The sequence below is a fragment of the Microcebus murinus genome, chromosome 12 (assembly GCF_040939455.1).
Source record: "Microcebus murinus isolate Inina chromosome 12, M.murinus_Inina_mat1.0, whole genome shotgun sequence".
NCBI classification, from domain to species: domain Eukaryota; kingdom Metazoa; phylum Chordata; class Mammalia; order Primates; family Cheirogaleidae; genus Microcebus; species Microcebus murinus.
In genome coordinates this window covers 13,097,905-13,125,505 of record NC_134115.1, presented here as the reverse complement: position 1 = coordinate 13,125,505, position 27,601 = coordinate 13,097,905, and positions in this window count along the sequence as shown.

The following is a 27,601-nucleotide window of genomic DNA, read 5'->3' as shown; positions in this document are numbered from 1 at the left end:
ATCCCATCTGCACACCCTTCCAGCGTCCCGTGCCACCTGCATAAGCTCCTCCACTCCAGTCTTTGCCCCTGGGTTTGCATCTGGGAGAACCAAGAAGCTACCTGCTTAGGGCTGGTCACAAAGTGATATTTGCCATCACAAAAAGGGGCTGCATATGTATATATCAAATGCAAATCTTGCTGTTTATGTGTTTTAACTTACAGAAATAAATTTCCCCCCAAATTCTTGGGGCACTCCTTATACTGTTGGGATTTCCCGTGTGCACCCGGGAGTTCACAGGCTCTCAGGATGCCTGACAGCATGTGGGTGGGCCAAAGACTTTGATGGCAGAGTTTACTGGAGAGCACCAGCCCTCAGCAAGGTATTTAATAAAGACATAATTATCTACAGAACTATCTTCAAGAGTAAAAATGTAGGGCTTGCCTAGCCTTGTTTTAATGCCCTCCTTTTCCTCTCCTAACTCCCCTGCCTCCAACAAACATGAGTCCTAAATTTGGGGGCACAATCCCAGTGTTGTGTGTTTTATCCTCTTCCCCCTACTAACCATGGAGAAGTTCAGAAGTCTTGAAATATTAGTGCTCAAGCCACATCTCCCACCCTGCCTTTGGTGCTTGGAAGCCACCCCATAGGCCTGTGCTGGAGCACGTGTCCCTGTTCGGGATTGGAAGCGGTTGTTATCTCGCCTGCCGGGCCCTGCACTCGCTGGCCAGTGAATGCCAGAGGCAGCGAGGGCAGGGGACCCGGCCAGCTGGCGGGAGGACAGGCCTGAAGCTGGTCCCTAAGCCTCTCCAGCACCGGGACAGTGAATGGTGTGGCTTCCACTTTCCTTTTCGCTCCTCACGATGCTCCTCAGTCTCGTTTCCCCAGGAAGCCTTTTTATAGCCGGACTGTACCTGTACGCCCTGCTGTGAGCCTGTGCGTATCTGTGCGCGCACGCGTGTGGGCGCGCTCACGGCGGGCGCGTTCACGTGGAGGCCAGCGCTCAGCGGCAGGGTTGGAGACTTCTGGACAGAGATGCAGGTCGCCTGTGTCCTATCTAGTTCCTTCTTTGCCACCAACCTGCTTTGGCTCCAGTTTCTTCTTCAGTAAAATCCAGAAGCTGGTCAACATGATCTCAGTGGTTCTTTCCAGCTTGAACACTTGAAAGGGACTATTCACAAGGACGTGGGCGCACTGTAGGGAAAGCGCAGGGATAGTGCACACCTGAGCCAGTGACGGAGACCTGCGTGGTGAGAGGAGGGAGCAGTTCCCAGAAACCAGAGAGAGTGCGAAGGACAGGGACTTCCTGGCGGGAAGCTGCAGTGGGGAGGAGCAGCCGGCCTGGAGGGACCTCAGGGGAGGGGGAGGGGTGAACAAATATTTCATACAAACCTCACTTTCCTCTCTCCCTATAGCTCCTGCTGAAGCTCCCCATCACACAAACTGAATGGGATTCGAAGCCTGAGAAAATCTGACGGTGTTGTCGCCAAGGCTGGAGAAGGGTGGAGGGCACACCTACACAGGCAAACGGAAGAGACCCTGCCGGGCGCCTGTTCCTGTAAGTCTGCAGAGAGTGCAAGATGGCAGGAACTTCTTGACCGGGCTCAACGCTCACTTTCTCCTGTTGGTCTGCTTTCAGCTGAAGCACAATTAAATAAACCCTCAGCCCCTGCGCTTTTGGGCGCTCCGTGCGTGCCCGCCCGGCGACTGCTGTCTTTGACATCTTGCCCCGCACTCACAGCACCCGCTGGGGCTCCTAATGGGCTGATTTTGCCCCAGCGATGTCTCTTGCATGTCATTCTTTGTTTTCATGTCACACCCAGTCTCCTGGCTCCGATCCGCTTGGCCTCTGCTTTTCACGGTGGCAAGAGGCCCCTAAATGACTTTCCTGGGTCTGCCTCCAGAATCAAATTCTAAAGGAGGCTCTAAGCTTTCTCCTGCTCAGAACCCTTCAGTGCGCCCTCTCGTCTGAGGCCGTGGTCTGATCTCCTGAGCACGGGCTCCTGCCCATCCCATGATCTGGATGAAACCCAGCTTTTCTGTCTCATCCTCTGTGCCCGCTGCATGGCCCTGTGTTCTTGCAAACAGCCCATGCTGTACCCTGCCCTGTTCCTGGGAGGACAGTCCCCATCACAGAGCTCCTGCTGTGTGCCTGCAGCTGCGCTCGGCATTTCCCCTGCACTGTCCTGTCCATTCCTCCCAGGCATGCAGCGGACAGGCCCCCCTACTACCCAATGTAACAATTTTAACTCAGAAATGTGTAGCGCACCAGGAGTGCACTGAGGCAGGCGGGGAGCTGGACAGGCAGGCGGGGTGCTGGAAGGGAGGCTCAGAGCATCACCTGCTCCCGGCTCAGCCTGCGGCAAGGAGGCGTTGCCCATTCAGGGTTGCTGAGGAAGAAGAGCCTCCTGAAAGAGTTTAAACCAGACGCTCTCCCCACACCGCACGGTTGGGGACCCACATTACTCATGCACTGTGTAGATCCCGAGCCGATAAATCAATACAAAATGTAGGCTAGACCCGTGCAACTGCGTTGTAGCCTAGCAGATACGGGGGTTCCACAGAAAAGCTCTTCCCCAGGAGGGTTCCAGGCAATGCCTAGAGATCTCGCACCCTGAGAACACAGGTAGCAAGACACCTTGAGTACCCCGTTTAGCATTTAAAGGGATGAGAGAAGTAACAACCCCATATAAGATAAAAACAAGATATTACTTAGAAATAACAGAAAATTTTGGAAAAAGAACTAAATGCAAATTCCAAAAATTAAAAACAAAACGCAGCAGTGACATAAAAAGGAAAACCTCAGGGCAAGGATGAAACAGGCGGCTAGCCACACTGTGAACTGAGGAACTGGAAATCATTTAAACCTCACAGCAGCCCTAGGAGATGGGTGGTTACCTCCCCTTGTTAACACAGAAGACACTGGGGTTTGGGGAGTTAAGAGGCTTCCTCAGGAAGTGCATTTGCACTGGGTCGCATGCAGCCAGAGTAAGAGCAGCATGCTGGGGTGGCTTTCACCAGCCTTCCAGAGCCAATCCTGTGCGTCTCTGCTCAACTCCAGTTTCAGTGACATAATGTTGGTAGCTTCAGATTGGTCCTGGTGAGAGTATTTAGACCACAGAAACTGGCAAATGCTATAATTGGTTCTTTTTCTTTTTCGTTTTTGAGACAGTCTCTCCCTGTCAACCTGGCTAGAGTGCAGTGGCATCATGATAGTTCATTGCAGCCTCAAACCCCTGGGCTCAAGCGATCCTCCTGCCTCAGCCTCCCAGATAGCTGGGACTACAGATGTGCCACCAATGCCCGTCTCATTTTTCTATTTTTAGTAGAGATGGAGCCTCACTCTTGCTCAGGCTGATCTTGAATTCTTGAGCTCAAGTGATCCTCCCATCTCTCTCCCATCGGCCTCCCAGAGTGCTAGGATTACAGGCGTGAGCCTCCGCACCCTGCCTATAATCAGATCTCTAAAAAAAATCAGTAAATAAAATGAAAATCACACACATATGTAAAATAGAGAGCTGTTGTTGGACATTTACCAGCACACTGCTGGTCTGACCCACGCTCGTATTCTAAATCAGGGGTCTCAGGCCACCTTGCACAGGAGGCTCAGGCTGAGGTGGGCGCACGGGAATCGTGGTGCTCTGGGCAGCTGTGCCCTTTCTCTAGTGAACAGCTGCTACGGAGCCTCAGCGGCCTCTTGTTACCATGTAGGGACAGGGACCCAGCGTTAACATCTTCTGACTATTCGTGCGAAGCTGCAAGATCCAGGATTTTATGTGAAATCTCAATTTTAAAACGTTGGCGACCGATTGAGAATTTTTAAAAACATTGCTCTGTCCAAACAAAACACATCTGTTGGCTGGATTTGGCCATGGGCTGCCAGTTTGTGATTTCCAGCTTTAACCAATAAACTCCATTGCTTTGTGTCATTGCTCCTTTCCCTAAATGCCCTCCTACGTGTCAAGGTCCTGCTGAAGTAACAGCTTCTCTACATATCATTCCGGAACCTCCCATCCATAAGCCACCTTCTGAACACTATCTATACCTCCCTTAAAGAACATATTTACATGTTTGATATTATTTATGCACATGTTTTTTTCTTCCCTGGTAGCTTGTAAGTTCCCTGAAGAGCAAGATCTATGGCTTGGTCATCTTTCTGTCCCTGGAAATGTTTAGCATGGTCCTCTGTGTAGAGTAGACATTCAATAAATATTAGTTGAATCTTAAAACTGGAAACTTAGATGTTGATTTGAAGCACATTTTATACTTGTCTTGAGAATTGTGACTCATCTCTATTCAGCCAGGATGACCGAGAGTTCACGTGGGACATGTGAAGCCATGGTGATGATGTTGGAGACATTTCTCATCATTCCTTAATTTGTGAGACATGCTCAGGGGGAACCTTCATTTTCTGGGGTGTGTTGAAGTATGTGCATGGGGGGTCTTGAGGCAAGCTTTCTGGACCAAAGAGGAGGCTTCCCACCGTCGTGGTTGACTGAGGCAAGTAGAATATAGAGCATTTTCCTGTTTAGTTAAGCTTCCTTTGTCTTAAAATAAAACTTATCAAATCCCAAAGCATAATGTTTCCTAATATTGGCTTTTAAAAGAATGCTTAAATGCCTTTTAGTTTTGACCTATAATGTATGTCAGAGAAAGATTTTTTTTTTTTTTTTTGAGACAGAGTCTCGCTTTGTTGCCCAGGCTAGAGTGAGTGCCATGGCGTCAGCCTAGCTCACAGCAACCTCAATCTTCTGGGCTCAAGCAATCCTTCTGCCTCAGCCTCCCGAGTAGCTGGGACTACAGGCATGCGCCACCATGCCCGGCTAATTTTTTCTATATATATTAGTTGGCCAATTAATTTCTTTCTATTTGTAGTAGAGACGGGGTCTCGCTCTTGCTCAGGCTGGTTTTGAACTCCTGACTTCAAGCAATGCGCCTGCCTCGGCCTCCCAGAGTGCTAGGATTACAGGTGTAAGCCACTGTGCCCAGCCGAGAGAAAGATTTAAAGGATTACTAGCACTTTGTATTTGAGGTGTATTTTAATTTTAATCAAAATTAAAATTTGACAGTTACACTTTACCTTCTCATTTTCCTATGTTGTTATAAATAAATAAAGGATCTTTAGGATCTCACAATATTACAGATTTGTAAGTCTTGAAACTCTTCAGCCCTTAAAGTTCTCTGTGATCTTCAAATGTCCTTGGACAATCTTTCTCTGATTGCTTTCTGCTAATTCTGGGATTTGTTATTTCAAAATTCCAAGACTTACAAGGGTTCCTTTTCTTTCCTGTTCAGAGTTAGCTACCTACCTTCCGTTTCCTTAGATAGTCTGGTTTTCTAAGCAGGAGAAATTGTCACTCCATTCAACAACTTCTCTTGTCGTTCGCCATCCTTTTTGACATCTAGGGATGGGATTGTCTCTTTTGCCTACCAATCTTCACCAGGACAAGACAAGGACAAATCTTTTGCTCTTAGCTGGTTTCTGTTTTCCATTAAAGAGCTTAGAATTAGAAAAATCCCAATCTTGTCAGTACCTTATGTTAAAAACAGATTTAAAACCAAATAGTGAAAGAATATTAAATACCTACACAAAAGGTTTCCTTCTCACATTAATCACTAACTTCATTACTTGCATAGTTTGGGTCAAAGTGGTAAAAAATGGAAATGTGGATGGGTGATTCTTTTCAAACCTACTTATAAGCGTATTTCAAACATAGAAATCTACTTTGAGCCACTGGATGAATTTTTAAATTGTAGTATTAAATTTAGTCTGAAGATAGGATAGAAACAATCTATAAATATCATGTAAATGTAAATTGAATGTAAATGTAAATTGAATTATTTTTCTCATGGTCCAGAAAGATTTCAATTCTACAAACACTCAAGTTATCTTAGCTCGAAAGCACTGGGGATTCACTCGCATTATGTACGATCTTTTAAAATAGGTAATTCATCGATTCATTCAGCAAATATATGTTGAAAGTCCACTCTGTGCAGACACTAGCTACAGTGGGAAACAGAGCAGACACAGCCTTACCTGTGTGGCATGCAGGGACTGACCCTACAACTCTGACATCGTTTCTACCACATTCTAACCCGGATTGCTGAACAACTTTGAGGTGTGATACATTGGTTTCAACTTCCAGTGAGAAATGATTTCTCTCATATCTCAGACTGAAGTTATTAATATTTGAAAGGAAAACTTTTCAAAATGTATAAGTTGGCCATTATGTCAGTTCACTCAATCAGTTGAAGTCAGCAATTTCTGCTCCTTTATTCAATGTCTTCTGCTTCATCAAGTTGGACTGACCATCCTTAAAACAAACAAGCTATGGGTGTGTTTGGTGGAGGCAAATTTGTCTCCATAACTGGGACTCTTGCCATTGAGCCTCTTGGATAAGGCCAGCATCTGAACTAGAAGTTTAGGAGGTTTCCTTCACAGTGGTTGGAATGAATTCTTTTGAAATATTGAGTTCGTTTGTCACGGACGACATTGTCCACCCCATCACACACCCTCTCATTATTTAATAGTATCCTAAAGGATAGTCATGGTATAGCTCTGGAAAATGAATGAATTACTAATTTCATAAGATGATGCACAATGTACAAGAATGGCGGGAAGGGACACCTTTAGGATGACCTGAATCCAGTCTCCTCCTTTCACTGACAAGGTGTCTGAGGCTCAGAGAGGAGAAGTGAATTCCCAAAGGCCTTTGGGAATAGGATCTGAATAGGATCATGGAATAGGATCTGAATTCTCTCTCTACATAAGAAGAATAGTGGTTTAAATATTCCAATCCCATGTAGAAGTTAAGCTTAACTGATGCTATGTTTATTTACCAGATATGAAAGTGCTAACTCTTTTTTTCTCTGACTCTCTCCTGCCCTCCTGTCTCTCAGTCCCACTCTCCCCTGGGGCTATCCATAGAAACCAGAATCCCTTTTCCCCAAGGCAGGTTGTGGAAACCAGAATCCCTTTTCTCAAAAGCTGGACATAAGACCTAAAACTATTCTGTGTAAAAACTGGCCATAAAGAAATGATCTGAACCATATTGTCTGATCATAGGTCATGAGACCCCCATTCCACAGAGAGTCCTGCCCCATGCCCGGGAGGAAGGAATGCTGCACAGAAGCCAAGAAGAAGCTAGACAGGCCTTGCTGGGTTCCCCCACTTGGTCTATTAGCATTAGATCAGACCCTGTTTGTCCAATCATATCTCTACACAGCTGCTCATATTTTATTAAACCTCAACAACATAAAAATGGACAATTTCCCCTCTATCTTTGGGTCTTCATTCTGAAGGCTCCCATGCACACACATTAAATGCATTTCTTTGCCTTTTCTCCAATGAATCAGCTTCTGTGAGTTGATTTTTCAGTGAAGCTTCAGAGGGCAAAAGGGAACTTAGTTCTTGGCCCCTGCCAAAGTTTTAGATTTCCTTCCATGCAGGGCACTGCCCTGCCCCCTCACCCCCAGCACTGTGATTGGTTCGGAGTCAGCTTATCTTCACAGAGATGTCTAACGATTTGCTCCTTGAGCTTGACCAAAGGCAGATTCCGCTTATAGCAGTTGACCTTCTGGAAGCCAAAGGAAAGGGAAACCCAAGGTGTGTGGTGTTAGCGCAGGCTGCTTCTCACGTACGTACGCTCTAAGTGAGTGAGTTGATTCAGGGTCCTTGCACCTCCTGCTTTGATTCCACTGAGGAGGGAGTGGTCGCATGGCTGCAAGGAAGTGGTTAGAGGTAAAATTGCCCAGACTCAGGAGGCTGCACGTGCTCGTGGGTAATAAGTGAATGCTTCCCTCCTCTCTGAGGTTCAGCAATATGAAGTTGTCAATACTGAACTACTCTTGACCAACAAAAATGGTACTCTTTTGTAGCTTAATCTCATATGATTTTCCTTTTCCTCTTTCTTCCCCTCTTGTCCTCCTAAGCCCTGCCAAATATTTCTCCCCGGCCTGGTGGTAGGATCAATTCTTTGGCTTTACTATCAAACCCTCACTTACTTGTCTTTCCTTATCATTAAGGCTTTCAGGCTCCTTTTAGAATTTCAAAGATTTGCTCCTTGAAAGGCACGACCTGATTCAACTTAGGTTCAAAGAGGACACTCAAACATAACTGTCAACTAAGACAACCATCTGTTATTCAGCCTCTGGCTGGTATCCTTTGCTGCTTGCAAGGGCTTGGAAATCAGTAGTTCAGGGCTGTTATATCCTCACCAGAAGTGGCTTGGTCCAGTGACTGAGGTCAATATGCTTGTATGAGCATGTCTTGAGAGATGCTACAGCTCTGTTCTTGCCTGAGCAGGTTGAGATATGGTGCCTCTATCTTAATGCCTGGAAGATTCTTGTGGTTGAGTGTCTACTGTCCCTAGACCTGAACAAGGCACCCTGTGCTTCACCAGAACAGCACAGTGCCTCGCTGTACTTACCCGTGTGTAATGGGTGGGCAGCAGGCCTACTGATGGCAGGGCCATTGGCTGTGGAGAGGGGGATAATCCTCCTGCAGACTGTGAGCCACCCATTCTCAGAGCAGCTTTGGATAAGTCTCAGAATCTCAGTTGGCTGCCATGGTTTCTTCATCCTTGAAAGAGAGCAGCTGAGGAGACTTTCCTAATAGCAGAAATGAATGCAAGGTTGGCCACGAAGACCCCCAAGACCTTGTTATGGAAATAGTTCTTGGTTGTAGGACTAGACCACTAGGAAGGACAATTCTGGATAAGTACTTAGGGCCAACCAGCATGGAGAAAGTTATTGGATGGAGTTGCTCTTCTTTCAGGCATTGAGTAGATTTGATTAATAAAACGTGGCCTCAAGGAAAACTCTACCTTTGGCTGTGGCTGAAGCAATGCCTTTTAAGGGTCTTCCTGAGTTTAGAAACCCTGCAATGCAATCCGAAGCACATGGCCTTCTCCATCCTTTACTGGCAGAAACACAACCCAAAACATGCATTTTCATTTAACTAACATATTTATTGAGGACCTGGCAGATACCAAGCCGTGTTCTAGGCCACTGGTCTCCAGACCAGCAGCATCGGCATCACCCAGAAACTCGTGGGAAACAAACTCTCAGGCCAACCCCAGACTGGCTGAACCAGAAGACCTGGGGGTGGGCACAGCACCTAACGAGCCCTCCAGGAGACTCTGACACAACCTGAAGATGCAGAACAACTATTCCAGGAATGGAACGTGAACCAACGAGCGACACTTCTGGATATGACTTCAGTGGTTCTGTTTCTATGTAGTAAGGATCATAAAATGTGCCTAACATGGTGTTACTTAAAAAAGAAAAAAGAAAAATCTTCAACTCCATGAAAAGGAGGCCACATTAGGGAAATAATGAATTGATGCTTTGATGGAATGTCACCATGTCCTTTGAAACTAGGCCACATGTTAGGAAATTCTGGAATTGTTTAGCCCTGATGTAATGTTACAATTTTGCTGTGAACAATCTTAAAAGCCTTGATGAAGATGTTCCCCCTTTCCCCTGGTTTATAAGCACAGGCTGTAATGCAGTTTTGCTGCTAGAAAATAATGCTGCATAGTATTGCCTCCACCTGAAAAACAAGCATAGCTGAAAAATTCTTCTATTGGTGCTACCAAAAATATGTGACCAGTTTTGTTGCCTTCCTTCGTTCCTTCTTTCCTTCTTATTTTACGTCACATAAATTAAATCTGATGAGATGTCTATGTCTTTAGGCACTCCTCTAAATTTATCTCGCACATATGGTTTCTTTTATAGAAAAGAATTAATAAAGAAATAGGGTTGCTTTATCAACATTCATCAAAAGGAAACACATATCATGGAGAAGGAAACTTTGTAGACACTGGCTTTTGTTTTATGTTTACCCCCCTTTGCAGGTAGGACGCCAAGGCTTGGAGAGGCAGAGAGATTTGCCCAAGACCAAGTTGGTGAGTGGCAGTGGAATTGGAGCCAGTGTATGAGCCCACAATATCTGTCTCCCAACTCCACGGGTGCCCGTGGAGCAACATGTCGTGGTCTGCCACGGGGACATCTTTGCTTGGCCTATTTCATCTGTGTCCAGGGAAAACTGGGTCTGGAAAACTCTCCAAGGTAAGCCAGGTTTATCTCTAGCTTCCATCTCTTTTCCCTCCCGGGTGCTGCCTCCTGCTCCAATCTATCCAGGGTCTTTTAGAATATGTTGCCAGTGGGGGGCTCTGACAGTGGGCCCCGAGATACCCATGGCATGGAAGGAAGCTCCAAGGTGGGTTTAGGTGTCTGTCATCAGGCAGGGCACTGAGGACTCCAGGCCGTCCGTCCTTCCTAGACTCAGGTGTATCTGGCAGACCAACTGGGGCTAGTGACTGAGCTGCCACTGAGGTCTGGGACCTGGCTTTCCACCCCAAGTGATGTGGGCAGCTTGTGTTTCCGACTTCCCTGTTGGGAAATTTCAACAGCAGGTATTCTAGCAATTGGGGCATCCATCACTCTTCTTCATACCTTTCAAAGTTAAAGATGTGACAAGAAAGAGATTTCTCTTCCAGTAGATGAATGGCATATCAATTTCAAAATGGAGATACTTCGTACACTGAACTTGACTTTCTTTGAAAAATAGAACTTAACTAGGAGGAGCAGGCAGGATTTTTAGTGCAGTGAAACTACTCTGTGTGATACTGTAATGGTGAATACGTGTCATTATACATCTGTCCAAACCCACAGAATGTGCAACACCAAGAGTGGATGCGAATGCCAGCTGTGGACGCTGGGTGACAATGACGCGGCAGCGTGGGTTCGTCGGTTGTCATGAACGCACCACCCAGTGAGGGTGTTGGTCACCGGGGAAGCGGTGCGTGTGGGGACAGGGGTATCGGGCACTCTGTACCTTCTGCCCCATTTTGCAGTGAATTTAAAACCGCTCTAAAAACAAAGCCTGTTTAAAACAATAGGATTTATCCTTAGAAAATGGAAAAATAGTTTTTAAGACAAACGTTTTCCCCTTCAAACTGTGTACCACATATCACCCTGCTGTTGGGAAAGTGTTAGAGGGATTTGGAAACCATTTTGAAAAACATGCTTGATTTAATGTCTAAAGGACAAACTAAACAGATAAGGAGAAAAGGCCAGTCAAACTGACCCATCTGACTCTGCACATGGCCATTTAGCTAAGTCTGGGAAAGCTTTAGAAAAATGAAAAACAAAAACAAACACCCAACCCTCCCTCAACTTTACAGTAATAAAAAAAATCTGGTCAGCAATTCCTTATTTAAGACATTGGTCATCTGTCAGAGAAAAAGTAATTATATAGGACATGCTAAAAAAAAATTTGAAAGTAATGAGGGGGCTTGTTTTACTTTATTTCATTTCAGGGAGGTTTGAGGTTTCCAGAATGGCCCGAGTGTCCACAGGCTGACCTACAGGGTTTCGAATCAGATCTGAGTTACTGGCTGGCCAGCCCCACAGACACCCCAGGCCCAGCCCCCAGCTCTGCGGCTGCCATCGGAAGGGCCATTTGGAAGTCCATCTGGTTCTTTCAGAAACGGCCTTGTCTGTTTGCCTTTCAGTGACATTCTGTTTATTCAAACCTTTTTTTTTTCTTTCTGAGGGAGAAAGCTTAAAATTTTCTTTCTTTCTTTTTTTTTATTATCTGCTTTTCTTTATCACCATTGCAGCTGAGAAGAATAAAAACTCAGAAGGCAAAATAAAGGGAGACTTAAGGCAGTGCCTGGGGCCCTGGTGGCGTGGCTGGCACCACACACATTCCTGGGCAGCCCGGCTCCCAGCGCACAGCCTGTCATTTCCTCGCAGGGAGGCTGGCCCTAAACCCTCCCGGCGACGTGGGTGGGCTCCGTGAAGACACAGTGTCTCTTCCCATTCAGGAACTGCCCTCGGGCCTCGGCCCCATTGCAGGCGGGATGTTTGTTGTTTAAGTAAATAAACTGTTCGGGAGGCTCGGGCTGGCTGTGAAGGCCCGTTCCCTCCCACCAGCCCCGTCCCAAACCGGGGAAGAGGCCCACCAACAGCAGTGAGCGAGCCACCCCCTGCCACCCACCGCGAAGTGCCTTCTCCTTGTCACCCACCTAGTGGGGCCAGGCGGGGGGCAGCGGTCGGCGCCTGGCTTTTCCAGGCAGCAGAGTGTGTCCCTGCTGAGGCTGTGACCAGGGCCTTTCTGAGAAATTCCAGGAAATAGCAGAGAAAAGAGGAGCTCTAGCTGGACCCCACTATGTCCCTCTCCTCCCCAGGCTTCTCTGTTACCCTTCTGACGGAGAAATGTGGGCCCTTCATCTTGTTTTTTCAGATGCTTCCTTGGATTCTCTTTCTGGCCCGTCTGTGGACCCCAAACACTCCACGATGGCTGATTTGTGTCTTTTGCTTGTGAACTTGAGCCCAGGGCGTCTCAAAGGGTGGTCCGTGGACCAGCAGCATCAGCCTCACCTGGAATCTCGTGAGCAATGCAGCCCATCTAGCCTAGTGAAGAGCCCGGGTTTGCCGTTGGGTCTTGCTGTCCTCTTGCTGTCCCTGGCGGGAATTAAACTCAGAGAAACATCAGGGATGGAGGGAGAAGAGGGCTGTGGGGTATGACAAATATCTGTTCTGAGAATGCCTCCAAAATTGTCCCTCCCCACAAACTGCCTTCGCCTTGCTGAGCGTCCCTGTGCACGCATGCACCCCCCTCACCCACACTCTGCCTTTAAACTTAGATATACGTGTGTGTGTATAATTTTTTTTTTAACGAAAATTAAAAGCACTTTAAAAGCCCCCGACGAGCTACAATCAAGCATCCAGGTTGCCCCACCCAACCCGGTCACCCATCAACACCTACAGCTGCCTGGACAGGAGCCCCTTCAACGCTCTCCTCCTCCTGTTGCGTCCGGCCCAGTACAAGGCTGTCCCCGGACACATCCTGACCACCTACTGGGTGCCAGCCACTGTGCTAGGCTCTGCGGGCGCCAGGGGTCAACAAAAAAAGAGTTGGTGTCTATGCTTGTGGCACTTCCATGTTAATTTAAGGAAGACAGAAAGTGAAATAAATTTCAATAAAATAAAATGTAACAAGTGTTAGGAAAGCACTAGTTAATATCCTATTAATTCCATATCACTTCAGTGACATCCCTTGCTATCCGACCTGCTGTCAGTTAAATACTTTCCTGTGAGATTTAGCATGTTTATTTCTTATTCTTCTAGCTGGACGTTGAGTTTCTGGAGGGTAAAGAAGATGTCTTACACTCTTTTATCTTTTTTTTTTTTTTTTTTTTTTTGAGACAGAGTCTCGCTTTGTTGTCCAGGCTAGAGTGAGTGCCGTGGCGTCAGCCTAGCTCACAGCAACCTCAAACTCCTGGGCTCGAGTGATCCTTCTGCCTCAGCCTCCCGAGTAGCTGGGACTACAGGCATGTGCCACCATGCCCGGCTAATTTTATATATATATATATCAGTTGGCCAATTAATTTCTTTCTGTTTATAGTAGAGACGGGGTCTCGCTCTTGCTCAGGCTGGTTTTGAACTCCTGACCTTGAGCAATCCGCCCGCCTCGGCCTCCCAAGAGCTAGGATTACAGGCGTGAGCCACAGCGCCCGGCCTACACTCTTTTATCTTTCACAGTCCTTAGCCAAGTGTGCTTTGGGGGCGCCAGTGGTACTAGCTGGGGGAGAATTGGTCCCCAGGGTGCGCGTGGCATGTCTGGATACATTTTTGGTTACAAGTGGGGAGGCATCTAGTGGACAAAAGCCAGGGATGTTGCTAGATAATCCCACAACACACAGGACAACCCCACGACAAAGGACTATCTGGCCTCAAATGTGAGTAGTGCCACTGTTGAGCAGCCTGGGCTGGAGCAGAGGAGGGCAGGCGTTTCTTGAGAAAGACTTAAAGACAGGGCTTCACCCCCTATGAAGGAGGTCTGTGCGAGATTCCATTGCGCTAAGGAAAGCTTTGCAGACATGAGCCACACTGAGTCGACTTGGGATGTGCTGGCTTGTGTCCGACCCCATGAATTTAACAGTAGGGGAGCGTTAAATCCTAGAATGTTTTCATGCAAGTGTGATTTTGAGCCAGTCTCTCCCAGCCAGGTCCTCTGAAGGGGGAATTGGACTCGTTTGGAAGTGAAAATCTCCACTTGGTACTTGAGGGACCTGGAAGACTGTAAGCGAGCTGGCGTGCTGTCAGCCTCCTGCTGAGCATGGCTGGGTCTAGGAGGAGGTCTGCAGACCTTGACCATCAGGGCTTAATTTGCCAGAGCACTAGATTCAGATGACAAGATGCCTCTGTCACTTCTCCCTGTGCGACACACACGTCACTGCCATAGCCAGTGAGAAAGCAGATTGGCCTTCACTCAGGCTGTGCCACTGACCCAGACCCCAGCGGCAAGAGCAAGGTGCAGGAGGAGAGGGAAGGCAGACAGGAGGATGGCTCATCCAGGAAAGGACGGCCCAGGTACGGGGGCCACCGTACTGCAAGTGGGAGGGCAGAGCAGGCTTCCTCCCAGTGAGTGTGCTCCTTTTCCATCTAACCCGGGTCAGCATCTGTCTGAGGCCGTGGGGGCTGCCGTAACAGAATCCCATAGCCTGGGTGGCTTATAAACAACAGAAATTTATTTCTCACTGTTCTGGAGGCTGGGAAGTCCAAGATCAAGGCACTGGTAGATTCCGTGTCTGACGAGGGCCCATGTTTTGGGTTCACAGTTCTCACTGTGTCCTCACATGGGAGAACGGGTGAGGGAGCTCTTTCAGACCTATTTTTGTTTTTTTGAGACAGAGTCTCGCTTTGTTGCCTAGGCTAGAGTGAGTGCCGTGGCGTCAGCCTAGCTCACAGCAACCTCAAACTCCTGGGCTCACGCAATCCTTCTGCCTCAGCCTCCCCTGATTAGCTGGGATTATAGGCATGCGCCACCATGCCCGGCTAATTTTTTCTCTATATATTAGTTGGCCAACTAATTTCTTTCTATTTATAGTAGAGACAGGGTCTCGCTCTTGCTCAGGCTGGTTTAGAACTCCTGACTTCAAGCAATCCGCCCGCCTCGGCCTCCCAGAGTGCTAGGATTACAGGCGTGAGCCACTGCGCCCGCCCATCTCAGGCCTATTTTATAAGGCACTAAATCCTGTTCTTGAGGACTCCACCTTTGTGACCCAATCACCTCCCTAAGGCTCCACCTCCAAACACCATCACACTGGAGGAGAGGATTTGACCTATGAATTTGGGGGTGGGGGGTACAAACTTTCAGTCCATAGCAGCATCTTTGTACTGCCTTGTCCCCACTCTGAGGTCTTGGGAACTGAGCACGTGCCTTCCCTGGGTGCTCAGAGTCTCCTGAGGTTCCCATTGAACAAAGGGGTTTTCCTGTGTGAGCTGGTCCATGGGGCACCCACGATAGGATGTCTGTAATCCCCTTAGTCGTGCTATGGGATCCGAGAACAAAGAAACACCTGTGGCACATGCTGGGGCAAGGCCATGATGTAAACAGCTACATGGGACTCCATAGCAAGCATATATGTAAAGAGGAGTGACAATTATGAACTTGATTTCTCTGTATTTGAAATAGTAAAGGATTTTTTTTAAATAAATGGGCTTGATTTGGTTCCAGTTCTCTATAACTTTTGATGGCTTTGACTTTTGACTTTTGATGGTTACTTCATTTCTCTGAGCTTTGGTTTCCTCGTATATAGAATTGCTAAACTATTGGAAGGATCTACGTGAGGCAGTTAGTACAACAGCTGCTTTGATTGTTGTTGTTATTATTTCATGCAAAGCTGGGGAAATGTGAACTGAGAAAATACTTTGCAACTGGCAAATAGGGTGCACGGAGTTACTCCTCCTTAACTACAGCTACCTTAGAGCCTCTTAAAACTTTTGGGAGTATTTGTGATGTGGAGAGATGAATTGATCTACACATAAATCCAGCTATTGCCTAAAAGAAACATATGTAAGATAGTTTCTGCAATAAATATTTCAAAATGAATTCTCTTTGAAAATTTTCTTTTGCATAGACTAAAGCTCATACTCCTAAATATATTAACATCATCTTGGTCAAAACATCAAATATTTATCATTTGGTAAAGGGCTTGCTTAGTGAATTATTTAAGATGTCATTGTCATAGATTGGTACCTAAAAAGGTAGTTTTATCTTTATGCTTTTATGTTTTAAACATAAACTTTCCAAACCTTTTATTAAATTTGTGTTAACTATCTTAGGAAAGAAGTATGAGTAGAAATGATGCAGTTTCCCAGATTCTGTATTTGAATAAGTTGGAACCGTGTGTGTGTGCGAGTGTGTGTGTGTTTTCAGTAAAGTCTCACCCATTCAGATACTCTTAGGATAACTTTTCCAAAAGTAAGTATGTAAAAAACATTTTTAGGTTTTAGAGCCCAGCAGTTGGAAACTTCAAACTCAGTATTGTTACAAGAAATTCAACATTATCTTCTGTTTCCAAAAATGTCCATGTATCTGTTTTCTTATTCATTAATTCCTGCCTACATATTCATTCTTTAATATTTACTGATGGCATTCAAGGTGTATAGAAAGATGCTGAGGTTAGACAGGCATTGAAGGGGACGCTGCATGTGGGAGATGGTCCTTTTCTTCCAGGAGTTTAAAAGAGAGAAGAGAGAAAATGTCCCTCTCTCCTTTTCTACTTGAAGTGGTTAAATGTGGGAGAGATTTTTAATTGTTCTGTAAACACCCATTCTAATCTTGCCAGTGAGAGATGATGAGAAGTTGAGGATGATGCTCTTAAAAAGGAGAGGTTGTGTCCTTGCCTTTGCTCTTCCCCTTCCAGCTGGTAGCACACTGATGCCGTGGGGGGATAAGGGATGAGCCATGGTCCACCATAAAGACAAGACCAGTAGTGAGCACAGCAGAGCAACAACGTGGAAGGATCCTGGGTCCCCACACTGTGGGGCTGCTACAGCTGCACACGCTCAGATAACTCTTGCAAAGAAAATGAACTTGCCTCCTGTTGAAGTCATTGTTTTAGCCTCATTTTGGCAGCGGAACCTGTATGCTAATTACTACATGACATAGCAGGGCAAGAGCGAGTGCCGAGACATGGTCAAGGCAAATAGGACTGGAGCAGTCAGAGGAGACTCTATGGGGAAGTGATGCTCAGCTTGGTTTCTAAGGCAGTTAGGGAAAAATAGTGATCATTCCAAACGACTCAAAGAATTCTGTGTACGTGAAAATGGCAAGGAGGTGAGGCCAGCTGGATGGGAAGAGAGTACAGGGAAAGCCTGGGCAGATGTGTTATGGACAGGATTTGGGAAACCTGGAATCCCAGGTGCAGAATTTCAGATTTTTCCTAGAAGCAAGAGAAAACCCATGAGTTTTGAAAGCAAGCTGGAGAGAAACTCTGGAGCTGGCAATTTTACTGGTGGAGGAAGAGTCTGGTCCAGGGGTTTTTAAACTGTGTTCCACAGAAGCTCTAAGTCTCTGCAGAATCTTCTAGGACACCAGGGAGGGCCTGAGGGAGGTGGGGAGGAGGCAGGGGGCCTTGCTCCTCTTCCTCCGTAATTCAATCTCCTTGTATCTGTGTAATGTAGATGTGGGGCGTCTGTGCTAGGTTTCTCTTGTAGAAAGGTGCGGAGAGGGTTGTGAAAGCCGCTGGTCTGGGAAAGCAGAGGACCCAGCCTGAAATATGTGTTTGGTGGAGGATGCTTAGTGGTTAGGCCTTTCTGTGAGTACAGGGTCAGGAGCTCTGGAGTCACTGCCTCCAGGCACATCCCAGCTCGCCTGCTAACTAGTTGTGTGATGTTAAGCTTCGGTTTCCTCATCCCTAAAAATGATGCTAAGAGTAGTTCCTTCCTCGTGGAGATGTGGCGAGGCATCACGAGCTCATATATGTAGTGGACATAAAACAATGCCTAGCGCACATCAAATCCTCAATAAATGCTGGCTAGTAGTACTGTTATTGCTGTTATTGTCTGATGAGGATGAAACTTGCAGTAGATTATTACGCCAATGTTAACAGGTGGGGAATGAAAGATGGACAACAGTTTGAGAGCGGTAGTTAGAAATTTGTGGCTTTCATTGGAAAATTTCCATTGGGAATTAATTCCAGTTCTGGGAAGTGAGGATATAGTTGACGTCACTTGAGTGCACTCTCTTATGAGACCGGACTGTGATGGAAACAGTACTGTAGCTCTGCTCTGTGTCACCCAGCGCATGCGCAGCACTCAGCAAAACCTATAGCGAAGTTTCTATACCCTAATGTCAGGGAGAAAGTGACATTCCTGAAGGCAAATTCCTGAGGGACAATTCTCCGCAGGCTCAACCCACATTTCCTCTTTTTATTTTTCTCCCAGAGGCCTTGGGGAGGCGCTGTTCTTTCTGATCTGTCTTCCTCTGCTTTCTTCCAGGCTTCTTGCTCCTGGTTATTGCAGAAGAGCAAAAGGGGAAAGAATCTCTCTCTTGCCCTCCAAAAAAATATCTCATAAACCTTTTGCCATTTTTGCTTTGTTTTAAGATTTGTTATTGCTTGTAACTACAGGGAATGGACAGGGATTAACACAAATCATAAACAATGAGAGCATTACAAATTTCTGAGAAAACCATAAGAACTCTACCCGGCATGTCTGGGCCCCCTTCGTGTGCAATGAGGACTACTTTTTGTATGTGAGGCAAGTATATCATTTCTGGATTTCTTCTAATTCTTGTCTGGACAATGGACCTTCCCAATTCTGTGTGGGTGGAATTTGGATTGAATAATGTAGACTTTAAGAGCCATAAAGAAGGTGCATTTTAAAACTCCATTAGACACAGCAAGATTAAAGAAGGGAGAAATCATCTCTTGGGATATAGCTTGTGTAAAGATAACATGAGAAAGTGGAATTGCTCCTCCCAATTCATGTTTGTTTCATGCAGAGTGAGTATAAGGTTGGAAGAGCGGAACAAACATGGTAAAGAGAAAAACGAAAGTAGATGTGGTCACAAGGACAGGTGGCCACAGTTTGGGGTCTTGACAATTACCTGCAGATGAAGTTGATTTACCGGCTGTTTCTAATGTGGGATCCTAGAAAACAGGTGACAGAAAGCTGGAAATGGGCAAAGGTCATAGTGTGTGTGTGAGAGAGACAGAGAGACGCATGTTGCTTGTGCCTGCAGCGTGACCCAGTCTATCCCGGCTGACATGCGCCCCTGACCCCAGCAGACTCTGCCTGCTCCCTCCGTGAGGGTGTGCGCATGCTCTCAGGTGTGCACCTACTCTCGGGTATGCACCTGCTCCTGGGGTGCTTCTTCCTGTTCCATGGTTGCCTTGGGCTAAGCATGTCTGAATTACAACAGAGCTTCCAAAGATGATTTGCCATGATAGCTCAAAACCATGTCTCGAGAGGATTTGTTTAATGAGCTAGTGATGCTTAGCTTTGAGCATAGAGCACCCAGGGAGAGGAAACTGCCCTCTTTTGTGCTCCTCTGTGCCAGTCACTGAGCACTTTATTTAAATTCTCTCATTTACTTTTCATAGCAAGCCCATAAAGTAGGGTGAGAGGCATCGAGCATCCAGATGCGGGCCTTGGGATCAGGAAGGGATGTTGCTGGGATCCAGTGTTTCTTGCCTTTGCTTCCATCCGGCTCACGGAGAGGAACAGTACCATATTCAATATTCGAAGGACATTCATAGGGCAGAGGCATTTCACTTATCCTTAAAGCTTCAGAGGACAAAATGAGAAACAAGGATAGGTTTGCAGGAAGGCAAATTTCTGTTCCTTTAAGGAAAACCAATGCTTCTATTAGAGCTGCATGAACTTAGAGTGGCTGAATGGGGGTGAGGTTGAGTTCCCTGCATTGGACTGAATGTTTTTGTCCCCCCAAATTCCTCTGTTGAAAGACTAATCCCAATGTGACGGTATTAGCAGGTGGGGCCTTTGGGAGGTAGTTAGGTTATGAGGGTGGGGACCTCATGAATGGGATTAGTGTGTTTAGAAGAAGAGGCCAGAGAGCTAGCTGGCTCTTGCTGCCATGTGAGGACACAGCAAGAAGACAGCTGCTGCAACCCAGAAGAAAGCCTTACCAGAACCCGACCTTGCTGGCACCCTGGTCTCGGATTTCCAGCCTCAAGACTGTGAAAATAAATGTCTGTTGTTTTTTTTTTTTTTTTGAGACAGAGTCTCACTTTGTTGCCTAGGCTAGAGTGAGTGCCGTGGCGTCAACCTAGCTCACAGCAACCTCAGACTCCTGGGCTCAAGCGATCCTTCTGTCTCAGCCTCCCAAGTAGCTGGGACTACAGGCATGTGCCACCATGCCCGGCTAATTTTTTCTATATATATTAGTTGGCCAATTAGTTTCTTTCTATTTATAGTAGAGACGTGGTCTCGCTCTTGCTCAGGCTGGTTTTGAACTCCCGACCTCGAGCAATCCGCCCGCCTCGGCCTCCCAGAGAGCTAGGATTACAGGCGTGAGCCACCGCGCCCGGCCCAATGTCTGTTGTTTATAAGCCACCCTATCTATGGTACCTTGCTACAGCAGCTTGGGCTCAGACATTTCCGGTGGTAGTTTTCTGAATCTCTTAGGACTGTAGCTTCACAACCAGGGAAGGCTAAGAGTCCTGGACCTTTTTGATTGCCAAAGACTCCCTGCTCCAGGCCACCCTCCCTGAGCCTGCTGTGGTCTCCTGAACCCCTGAAAGAGCCACATGGCAGCCTCTTGAAGCCTTCTCCTTACGCCCTGGCTCTGCAGCTGGAGAAGGAACCTCTTCCTCTGGATCCAGGGATCTTTTCCTAGCCACTAGTTCCTAAACCTGGAACTCTTTCCCAATAGATCTCCACCTAAATGCCACCCCGTTGGAGAGGCCATCCCTGGTCACCCAGGCAAACAGCAGCCCCGCCCATCCCTGTCTCTCCATCGCCACCATCCTTTGCCTCATAGCACTTAGCACCACCGGAAATGATACGATATTTCCATTTCTCTCTTGCTACTGTCTGAATCCTCTCGTTAGGATGTAAGCTCAAGGAGAGAGGGAATATCTGTGTTTTGTTCCCTGTCCTATCCCTGGCACCTGGAACAAGATCCTGGCTCAAAGGGGGCTCTCAAGAAGGAATTCATGGCTTCACCTTGTCCTGCGCTGACCTCCAACTGTCTCCTTGGCCACTCCTAGATGAGGTCCCCCTCTAGCTCTGGCCTGGAACTTTCCATCTCGTTATGTGTGGCTGAGGCATCTTCTGTAGCCACTTGTCTATGTTTAGGTGAACCAGACTTTTCTCTCTTTATTTCTCTTTCTTTCCCCCTCCCTCTCTTCTTCCCTCCCTCCCTCCCTCCCTCCCTCCCTCCCTCCCTCCCTCCCTTCTTTCCTTCCTTCCATCCTTCCTTCCTTCCTTCCTTCCTTCCTTCCTTCCTTCCTTCCTTCCTTCCTTCCTTCCTTCCTTCCTCTTTCTTCTTTTCTCTTTTCTTCCCCTCCCCACTTCCTATCTTTCTTTAGTAAGGTCTCATAAGTGGCCAGAGGTCCTCAAGGGTGGACCTTCTTACCTGAGAAGTCTGACTGCTTCCATCACCTTCCTGTTGCACCCCATTTCCACTTCCTCCTGGGTGTCTCAGCAAGCTCCTGTCTCTCTGCTGCGGCCTGAGCTCCATGGACAGAGCCACTGTGGTCCCAGCCCTTTCCTAACAGCCTGTGAAGAAGAGTGTCACGGCACGCTTTTGCCCAGCCCTCGGCAGAGGTCTGCAGGACACTGTCGTCAGACCCCTTGGGTTTTCCCAGGAGAGTTCTATACGAAATGACATATGAGAACCTTTTATTCTGAACTCCTCAGGTGACTTATTGGCAAGAACAACTTCACCTGCCAGTGGTAACAAAAGAACAAGGCCAAGGAGAGGGAGAGATTTGATGATGTATTGAGAGATGATTATGGAATAACCACTTTTTCACAAAAATCAAATCAACATATTTAGCACTTCAAGCCTTAAGCATGCTGTGAAAATAAGGTTTAATTCCCAAGGGAGCAAAAGAGCTGTTGCTTCTCTATTCGTGGTGATGTTAGGTGGCCCCAACCTTGTGCAACCTCGTGGTGATGGGCTGGATTTCAGCCTGGCTTAAACTCTAATGCTGTAATAAGCAATGGGCTCAGAGGCCAATATGGCACACGTCCCAATATCTGTTCTTGTCCTCCCCCTCCAGAATTGGTCTTGTTTGAAAAGCCACATTTATTGAAGTGATTTCTATCAACAAAGTAATAATTAGAGAAGTTGCTCTAAGCTCTAGAGGAAATGGTTCACTGCAGCCAATAAATGTCTTTGCAATTTAGTCACTATGTCATCTGAGCTTACTTTTTGCACAGAGGAAACCACAGAAAACCTACAACCTACAAATTGTGTTCAAGGTGCTTGAGGCAGAAGCTACATGTGGTGCTGGAGGTAGGGGCTTCTGCGAAGTTTGAATCACCTCCAGTCCAGTGGGAGGTCACCAGGGCTTCTTGTCTTAAAGACATTTCACCCTCTAGGGTGAAATGGCCAGGTTGAAATGATCTTGAATTGCTCCTGACCTGTTGCTGTCACTTTTTTCCCTCCCTGCTGCTTGGGAGCGTGGATGTCTGGATGGTGCTAAGTATGACAGTGAAGATCTCTTCTGCTGCAATTTGTAGATTTTCATGAAAACCAGGATGCATCTCAGAAAGCCATCCCTGCACTCAGCCCTTTGAAGCAAAGGGGTCAACAGAGGCGTGTCCTCCCAGAGTGGTGGGTGAGTGAGGCCATTCCACCAGCTCCAAACATTTATCGGGCACCCTTTGTGTACCAGAACACCACAAGTGTTAGATTGGTCACAAGCAATAACTAGAAGGCAAAGAGAGAGCCAGGAGTACTCTCATTCTTGAGCTGGCAAATGCTGAAGAACAGCCCGGCTCTGGTGGTGACCAAAGACTAGTTGAGCAGTTGGGGGAATTCTTTGAAATGCACCAACGGGGCCATCCCTGGCTGGTAGCATCCTGAGCTGATGGAAGAGTCATAGCTTCTTCCTTCCTTAACTTCAACCTCAAGTCTGTCAGCGCTGCTCTCTCCCCACATGCAATTTAAGCACAGCACAAAGAACCCCACCAAAGGGCAGGGGCACTAGGGTTCAGTCTGCCCTCCGCTTGCCCCCTGTGCGCTCTGGCGAGGGGCTGTGTCTGCCCACAGGGGGCGCCTCTTCTCGTTCTCATGGAGGTCCTGCAGAGGTCAGTGAGGGCTGTGATCTGACCCACTGACGGTCCCTGGACAAGGAGACAAAGGAGCCAATGGCATCCTCACGTTACCAGAGGCAGAGGAATTCCCAGGCTTTCTCAGAAGCATATTAATAATGTGTGCTCGTGCACGCATGCGCGCGCGCGCACACACACACTTTCCCTGCTCTGACTTTTGGCTCTATTTTATTTGGAGAAGTAGCAGCATTTTTATTTTGGGGGGAATTATGTTAAAGGCCAAATGTTTAATATCTTATAATAAAAGTCGTAGCTATGAACTACTGAGTGCTGCTGACTCTGCAGACATGAGACACGTTGCTCTATTCCTGCCGTGGTCCCTTCCCCCCAGCTCTTGTGGTTTGCAGGTGATATCACATTCCCACACAGCCACCTGCTCAACTCTCCACGCTTCTCCCTTAGACAAGAGCTGCATTTCTGAGCAGATGTCTGAGAGAACAGGGCTGAGCTCCCCGTCTGCCAGTTGCTGAGGGATGAGACCCCGGGATCTTTCTCAGGGGTGTGCACGCCTGCACTCAAAGAAAACTCTTGGCTTGTAGAAAAGTTAAAGGAAGTAGCTCCTCTATCAGTGGGACTGATATTGCAAGCATCTGGGGAAAGGGGAATAATGGGAAAATAGTGTTATTTAAACTTTCTCCCATTTCTTGAGAAACTTAAATCCTGCACTCAACATTGCTTATTAAAAGAGAAACAGGACCTTCCTATGGGACATGACCTACATACCCAGGACAAAAGTGACACTGGCCATTCTATTTCAGCTCAATGAATTCAGCTAATTCAGGACTGATGCTTGGCTGCCCCCAGCTGTAGTGTTGGCCTTGGCCTCCTATCTTTGTAAGGAGAAGCAAGGAAGCAAAGACCCAGGGAGCCTGCCCTTTCCTTCTCCCCTGCTCCCCTTGCACACCCTCTGCTCCCACCCTCAGACCCACACAGACAGAGTCCTCTCAGTATTCAGAGGTGTTGAAGAAGGTTGGAGCCATCAACACCTGTCCTTTCCAGGGCCCAAAATTTCATCAGGCGCTGCCTGGCTGGGCTGTCAACAATGTCATGATTAGGCCAATCCTGCAAAAGCAAATGAGCAGTTCTTGAGCAGTGCTCTCAGTGATGAGTAAGCACACTACATAGGTGCACCATTACATGGGTGTGTACGCATGTGTCCAGGAGCCTGCACACACATGCACACACATGCACCTGGATGCGCCAGCCAACACTCACTGTAGCCTCAAAAGCTGTCAGCTGCACTTTCTCCAGTCACAGAAGTAATGACTCTGATGGGAAATGCAAAATTAAGCTCTAAAGTGATTTCCTTAGAAATAAAAAGACAGGTTTACTGGAACCTCTTTTTTTTTTTTTTTTTAAGATGAAAAGTTTGTTTTCTTTTAAGGATTTGCTCCAAAAAAAGCAGCCTTCACCATATGTTTTCCTGGAGGGAGAAAGGAGGGGACAGAATGTACAAGCTGAATGTTGACTAAATATTGCCACCCTGGATCCCACTGGTGGCTAGTCATCAGGGCCCTGGAAAGGCCTTGGCCAGACTGTCAAGTTGAAGGCTGTTTACGAATGTCCTGGGCAGACCTCACTGCCTCATGAATATTGGAGCAGTCAGTTGCTCAATCTATGATCAGTAAATACAAATTTCTTCCCAAGACAGATAAGGAGGACCCAGTCTATAACAAGCGTTTAAGATTTTCGGAACCAGAGTTTTACATATTTTTAAAGGAAGATTAGCCTTTGATCCTTGATCTCAACATTGTGAGTGGCCTGTCCCAGTGAAACTGACACAGGGTAGACAGCCATAAAATCACAGAAGTAGGACTTAAAGTGATGATTATAGTTCCTTAGTTCCACCCTTGTCCTCCAGGTAGTATCATAAGTAAACCTGTTTTCACAGGGACCTACCCGCCCCTCTCTTAAAGTTCTCCAGGGAATAGAATTTTACAGGCTACATTGGTACTGGGTGGGAAGGGTTGGGAAAATATGGGGATAAGAAAAGAAACAAAATAAATAAGTCAGATATATAGTACGTTAGATAATGAAAAGTGCTATTATGAGTAACGCTAATATAACTTGTGTTTGAATGAGGCTTCATTATTTTCACGGCCAAGACACATCTGTTCTGTGTGACCCTCACAAGAATAAATGGTGTGGAATGCTAAGGAAGTTTCCCAGAGTCATCTGATTAAAAGTGACTTTTCTGGAAATAGAATGCAAGTCATCAGGTGCAGAATTTTCTTTCTCCTCTATCTAACTTAAGAAACTAATACAGCCACTTAAACTCCTTGTCTCTTTTTGGTATCCACTGGAGATTGGATAAGGACTGCTCACTGTCTCACCCTGGAAGACTGGGGATTCTAGCGTAGAGTGGTGAGGCAGCCTGTTTTACAGTTTCAATATCCTGATTATTCAATTATAGTGGCTCTAGTTGCAAAAGCCCAGTGAGGACTACACAAAAATAACCAAGGAAGGATTGGCATGAGAGGGACACTGACCCAAGAGACCAAGTCTGCCCTGCGGTGAGGGGGAGTCTTACCAAGGAAGAAACAAATTATTTCACAAATGTTTTCAAGTGGGAACATGAACATACAGCTCGGGGCAGGCTTTGCCTAAGTCAGGTGGTTGTGACACATCCTCGGGGCCCACCACAGAGCTGAAAACCAAAAGGGAGTTGGAGAACAAGAGACTTGAACATTTACTTTGGTAAAATGTGGTGATTCTTAGACTAGGAAATCGAATCCCCCTTTTATTCTCTTACTAACCACCTGTTCTTCTCTGCTATAAAACAGGGGGATTGAGGGGGTGAAGCAGTGTTCTATGACAGTCATCAAAATAATTAATTCTAGCAGCTTTCTTGGAACCCAGTTTGGAGAGGATCATGGGCTTTCATTCTGGTGGGGGTGGGGGCCTGGAGTGCAGAGAAGATCATGAGAAAACTTGTGCATCTGAGGCTCGATATTGATATGCCTTATGGTATGGGAAATAAAGAGAGTAGGAGTTTTGGAAGAAAGCAGAACTAGATATGAACTCTAGTTCTGCCACCCACTAACCTCAGACCTCAGGCCAATTTTTTGAACCTCACATCTCTTAGGTACAACATAGAGATGTTGCCTGCCTGGCAAGATTGTTTCAAAGAATGAATGGAATAGCATGATATCAGTGAGACTTAGCAGCAGCTCCGCAAGTGTTACAGATCAGCCACAACATAAGTATGTTCAAATTTTGCAAATTTTAATATTCATGCTTAGAGAGAGAAGGAAGAGACAAACTTTAAAAAGTGGGTAATTCATAGACCAATGGAACAGAATAGAGAACTCAGAAATAAATCCACATATTTACAGCCAACTGATCTTCAGCAAAGCCACCAAGAACACATAGTGGGGAAAGGACACCCTCTTCAATAAATGGTGAGAGGAAAACTGGATATCCATATGCAAGAGAATGAAACTGAACCTCTATCTCTCAAAATATACAAAAGTCAACTTAAGATGGATTAAATACTTAAGTGTAAAACCTGAAACTATAAAACTACTAGAAGAAAACATAGGGAAAACCCTTCAGGACATTGGTCTAGGCAAAGATTTTATGGTTAAGACCTCAAAAGCACAGGCAACAAAAACAAAAATAGGCAGATGGGACTATATTAAACTAAAAAGCTTCTGCATAGCAAAAGAAACAACAGAGTGAAGAGACAACATCTTGAATGGGTGAATATTTGCAAATTACTCATCCAACAGGGGATGGATATCCAGAGCACACAAGAAACTCAAATATACCAACAGTAAAAACAATAACAAATAATCCCATTAAAATGGACAAAGGACATGAATAGACATTTCTCAAAAGAAGACATACAAATGGCCAACAGGTATATGAAAAAATGCTCAACATCATAATCATCATCATGGCAATGCAAATCAAAACCACAATGAAATATCATCTCACCCCAGTTATAATAGTATGGCTATTATTAAAAAGATAAAAAATAACAGATGCTGGTGAGGATGTGAAGAAAAGCAAACTCTTGTACACTGTTGGTGGGAATGTAAATAAGTATAGCCACTATGGAAAAAAGTATGGAGATTTCTCAACAAACTAAAAATAGAACTATCACACAACCCAGCAATCTCACTACTGGATATATATCCAAAGAAAAAGAAATCAGTGTATCAAAAGGATATCTGCACCCCCATGTTTATTATAGGACTATGCAAAATAGCAAAGATATGGAATCAACCTTAGTGCTCACCAGTGGACAAATGGATAAAGAAAATGTGATATATATACACACTGGAGTACTATTTGGCCATAAAAATGAATGAAATCATGTCATTTGCAGCAACATGGTTGGAACTGGAGGTCATTATATTAAGCCAAACAATTCAGACACAGAAAGACAAACACCACATGTTCTCACTCATATGTGGAAACTAGAAAACTTGATCTCATGGACATAGAGAATAGAATGATAGTTACCAGAGGCTGGGAAGGGAGGTGGGGATGAAGAGAAGTTGGTTTG